General features: G+C 39.2%; 1 protein-coding gene across 1 annotated transcript in view; it reads right to left on the bottom strand.

Moving 5' to 3' along the window:
* The window catches only part of GLI3 (GLI family zinc finger 3), a 427,034-nt gene that overhangs the window by 234,941 nt on the left and 186,438 nt on the right, over positions 1-5,655 (bottom strand). The gene's annotated exons all lie outside the window — the stretch shown is intronic.

The following is a 5,655-nucleotide window of genomic DNA, read 5'->3' as shown; positions in this document are numbered from 1 at the left end:
CTATTTGGAGAAATAAAATGAGTTAGTCAATTATGTCAAATATCCATGAAAAAGAAAACCAAAAAGATACAGAAAAGCAAACATTATCCTGGTGTGTATATCTGAGGAAAACATTATACCTTTACATTTCCTAAAGTATCAAATGCTGTGATTTTTGTGAAAGGAAGCAAAGTACATTAAGAAAATTGTCTTTTCTGCAACTTTGGAAGTTTTGACATCGAGCAAGAAAGGAGAACGACCTTTCTTGCGCAGTGGTGTCAACTTGCAGTAAATACTATTTTTGTGCGGTTCTGCTATTTTATTTAAATAAAAAACAATTACCACACACTTTAATAAAAGCCAAGCGTTGTCACAATTATACACACATGCCATGCTAAACATCACAGTATTCTAATCATCCAACAACTAGAAGCATTTCCCAATTCCCTTTCCAATTCGTTTCAACATTGAGGAATATATCCCTTCACAGATACACACACTGACTTTATGAGGCAACTTAATAAAGATGTTCAGCCATGGCAGAGACTATCATGAAGGAAGCAGAAGTGAATATTTGGGGCAAGGTCCTATTACGTTAGGTGCTGACTCATTCAAAGTTGGATGCAGATGGATAATAGGTAGTACACTGTGATTTCCATGCAGCAAATGGGGGTGCTGGGAAGAGATGCTGCATGCTCTCGGTGGTTCTCAAGCTGTTTTCATCTCCATGATGTTGCCCTTTCAGTGACCTCCTTTCTTCAGAATTTATTTCGAAAACTAAAATAGTCTTTCCAGGCTACTTTGAAAGTAGTTTACTTTAGGATCAGCTTACCTTAAAATAAATAAATCTAATATAGATTTTTACAATGATAGTAATCTCTTTGTTCTTCTCCAGTTTCTAAACTAGAAGTTACTGTGGTCGCTCCACCTTTTCATCCTGTACGCACTTAACACATAAAAAATAATAGAATATTATGATTTTGTACAGCATAGGATACCTTTACCGTAGTTAACAGTAGGATGCTGTCCTAATAGCTTACTCTTATAGTATGCTTTTGTCCCTGGAAATACAGATCAACTTACTGACAGTGACTGCCACATGAAGCTGCTGTTAGAGGTCCAACACAGCTGCCTGACCTATCTGTGTTTACAGGATTGATTTCAATCTCTTTTCTTAAAATTCCTGATTCACCTATTTCAGTGTAGTTTGTTGTCAATAAGCCTTTTTTCCACATCTTTCTATACCCTACCTCATGCAGTTTAGACAGAAAGCATTCTCTTTAAAACATCATGTGCCTATAAGATTATGTAACAGAATGTGATCTGCAAAGATAAAATATTAAGTTGGATTTTTAATAAGGCCGCTTGTCCTGATCAATTGATGCATCCACAAATCCAACTGCAAAATCAAGAAGTCAGATGTCTCTGTCATTCTCTGAAAAGCAGCACCAATACCAAATTATACATTCCCCTCACCCCAAACTGCAGCTAATTTTCTTCTGCTCCATATAACACAGGCAACATTTGTTAAGTATCGCAATACAGGCACCATTCAATGGAAGTTTTAGTGTGAATTCAACACATTCATTAATTTACTGAAATTTTCCCTAAAATGCACACATTTGACAATGTGCAGGAAAGACTTGTCTCATTTCATACTGTTTCTTAATGACTGAAAGGCATGTGTTGATTTTTCACTTCAGTGTTTAGCATCTACGCTCTTCAAAAGCTGATATTTGTGTTCAACAGCATGTTTGGAAATGCCAAGGAAAAATAATTAATTTCATTTCTGAATAAACATCAGAGGTCTCATAAAGAAGGAAAAGGAAACTATTTTAAGGTATTTTAATACATCACTTTCAAACCTAGATGAAACTTGGAAGGTTATATCCTGAATCTCCTGCCTCCCTCTTTCAGCAAAGAATTGCTCTCACAGAGCAAGAGGTCCTGGAGACCTGGCTCCCTGAGCAGGTACTCAGGCAAGATGTTTGGAAATCAGGCAAGGTTTCATCAGGATGTCATTAGTGCTTTGTCAGAAGTTTTTTTTAAGTGGGTAGGCACCTGAAAAATAGTCTCTTTTAAAAGCATTAGCTTTTTTCTGATGGATTTTGAGGAGTTTTCCGCTGAAGCAAGTTGTAGAGGCAGTTCTGTGGGGTGTCACTTTAAGCAAGGATGAGACCATGATGAGCTTGAGATTTTAAAATCCAGACCATGAAGACACATATTAGTGAAGAGTATGACTGTGAACACAATGTGGCCTTCAGTGAAGGCCTTCCAATAAAAACCAACCCACTTACTTCTGGTTCTGTGCTCTCCAATAGTCTTCTACCTTTGGAATAGGTCAATGCCAACCCAGAAACCCATATGCCTTAAGAATTTTTTTGTTTTTTCCTACAGTCTTCCAGTGCCAAAAGATGTTGTGTTTTTCTTTACAAATGTCCTGCTTTGGAAACCTCCACTGAAAACTGAGCTGCTTCAATTAGCATGTCTTATTTGTCTATGTTTCTTTTTCTTGACTGCATGTGCTTAGGTCTTCAAAGCAGATCTTCAGGGCAAATTCTTGTGGATATCTATTCCCAGATGCATTTCCCACAAATAGCCTGTAAGATATATTTAAAAATCAGATATTTTGTTTAACATTCTTTCTAGCTGACCTTTTGCTTGTCACAGGGACCTCATCCTAGCCTTTCTCCCAGTCTCAGTGTTTCCTCTTATCTGCTCCCTTCCTCTTTCCTTCACCTCTCATTCTCATTTGATTCTTTCCTCTCCTCACACTACAAAAATGCCTTGTTTCTTCTCCTATCTAAAATCTCCCACCTTTCACCCCACTTACATCTATAATTTCCACCCCATCTCTCCTCCCTGTAAGCAGACTGAAGATGCTTTTTACAGTAACTCACTGAATTCCTCCCTTCTGTTTTCACCTTATTTTCCCCATGTCTTTTCTTCCCCTTTCACTGTGCAGAAAGCATCATGGCAGTTCCCTAGCTAAATCTCAGCACTCCTGCTCCACCTTCACCTTCCTGGACCTGTCACTAACACTATCAAACAGACTCGATTACCTCTCCTTTCTCAATTCCCATTATTGCCCCCCACCCCCTTTTCCTCAGAGCATCTTCCCTTCTCCTGCTTTCTGTAGTCATTCCAAAAGATTCTCTTCTCTTTCTCTTCTAGACATCGTCTGTGGATAATCTCATACATCCATGCAAACAAATCACAATTTCCATAATACAGATCCAGAGCTCTGTTCCATATCAATTTATTCCAGACTTGTCTCTGACTATCCAAGAGGGAGTCTTGGCCGGTCTCTGGATATCACACTTAAGGTGACTAAAAACCCTGAATGTTCATAAATCCTTTCCCTTATCTTCTTTTTTGATCATGGTGAGCAACACCACTTCCAGCCATGGACATTCACTTGCAGAAACATGAGATCCTGTCTTCTCGCCGAGTCTCCCATCTGTGTCCTGATTCAGTCCACATCAGGTTTCCACACGTTGTCTCTAAACAATAGTCTTTATTGTCTCTACTTACTGCTGAAGTTCTTGTCCTGCCGCTCATCTTGATTAGTGCAATGCCCTTTTCTCCGGCCTTCACAAAAGCACTCTTGCCCTGCTCATTTCAGGCCCCAGCCATATAAATCATTTTCCTGGCCTGTTGTTCTGACTATACCCATTATCTTTGAACCCTTTCAATGATTCCTTTTTCCTCTGGGACATCAAGCTTATTGTGACTCTCTTAACTTTCAAAGCCCTTCATGGCTTACTCCCAACTTGTCACTTTTTATTCACTATCAAAATATAAATGCCCAGCATCAGTCGGCCCCAGATGCCAGCTTCAATTGATCAATTTGTTAAATTTTCCAACAAGCATCTTTTGTGCTTTCTCCCTTGCTGCCCCTCAGGCTTGAGAAGAGCCTGCATGTGCATTCATAAAACCAACTGTTATCCTCCTTTGAATTCCTTATTAAAATTCTCCTTTGCCAAAAACTTGAAAATGGTTAGCTTACAGGCGCATGGAAAGCACCCCCTAGTATGATCTTGTTATTCCCTTATTCTTATCCATCTGTGGTCACTGGTCTTATGTTTCAATCATATTATTATAAGCCCTTTGGGACAGAGGCTGGCAGCTTTGTGTTGCAGCAGCACTTTGTGCACAGTGGTTCTAGACCACAATTTGGACTGCAAGGTGCTGTGGTAACACAAATAAGAAAAATCAGTATAAAGAAAAGCAGCAGAGTCATTCACGAGGCTACCTCTGTGAAGCAAACGAGCAAGCAGTGCAGAGTGGGTTTTTTTAACTTTTTGTATGAACATTTGCAAGAAACTTCCTGCTGGCTTTACTCGGTGCAGAAAGGAAGACTAGACTGCCTGTTCTGGTTTGGACAGCCAGGCACAGGAACAGGAGCATGGCAGACAAATAACACACCAGTAAAGACATTTACATATTCATAGCTATAAGTTAAACACAGACTGTGTTTTCTAGAAACATGGCTTTGGAAATGCTCACAGAGCCAGGTCAGTTACAGCAAACAGAGTATCAGACAGTTTCAGCTGGTTTGAGCTTCCAGCACATAAAAAGATGCATACTTACTTTCTCCAGGTTTCCCTTTTTTTTTTTTTTTTTCTTTCCCAAACAGGGCTGGGATTGATAATTATTTCAAACTAGTCAGTGGCACAATAATAATGTTATTTGCCTGCTGTTTTCAAACACTCATCTCACTAGCAGAGCTAAATTGTTCAGTGATCCTTTCCCTTGCAATGCTGTTTAAGTTTTACGCTAAATTTTTGGTAAGGCAGATGCAGGATAGCAAAAAGAAACAGCAACGCAAGTACACACTGCATTGACTGCATGCTTTCTGGGGGACTGTCCAAAACACTCCTAGCCTTCCTTAATAAGGAAAAAAACCCCCAAAACAAAACAAAAAAACCCAAACCAAACAAAAAACCAGAAAAGAAAAAAAAGAACTACCCTACACCATATCCAAGATTTTAAAGTAACCGCAGTGAGCCCTCTTGTAATCAAGCCACTCCCCTCCATTCACTTTCTTTCTAAGTTTGCTGTAACCAAAATTGCAGTGTCCGCAGTGAAAGAATTCAGGAGCTTTATTCTCTTTCATTATAGCCAGACTTTTGCTACATCAGTGATTCTCAAAAGGAGACTTGTTAGCAGCGGTTTTCTCTCTGGCTCAAAATCAGAGCACCTACTTCTACTTCTGTATGTACAGCTCACCAGGGTGCACACTGTTTACAAGACAGCTTTTCTCCTGCTCTGGACTGGCTTTAAAGGACATGCCTATGACTTGTATACCTTAGACCTGTGCTTTGTAGCAGCTTCATCTTTTTACCTTTGTGAGGTAAGGCCATGTGCTGCAGGAATGGAGTCCACTGATTAGGAACTGGGTGTTATGTGCTTGCCTTTGGCAGCAATCAGACTGGAGAAACAAAGGAGAAATAGATTGGCCACATGAAAAGCTTTGGTTTTGTTTTGACTTAGGCTAATGCAATTATGCTTAAAAAAAAAGTTAAGTTCCAAGAAGGAGAAATAAGTACATTTACATAGAGATTAGGTAATAAAAGGTCTGTTGCGCTGTATTCTCATTGGATGTCATAGCTCACACTCCAAGTCAGAATTACAAAATATCACTTTTAAGAGGATATATTAAATTAATTCCTT

Source organism: Falco punctatus (assembly GCF_963210335.1).
Source record: "Falco punctatus genome assembly, chromosome: 4".
Lineage (NCBI taxonomy): Eukaryota > Metazoa > Chordata > Aves > Falconiformes > Falconidae > Falco > Falco punctatus.
The sequence above is the reverse complement of the archived record's forward strand: the minus strand, read 5'-3'. Positions and strand labels throughout refer to the sequence as shown.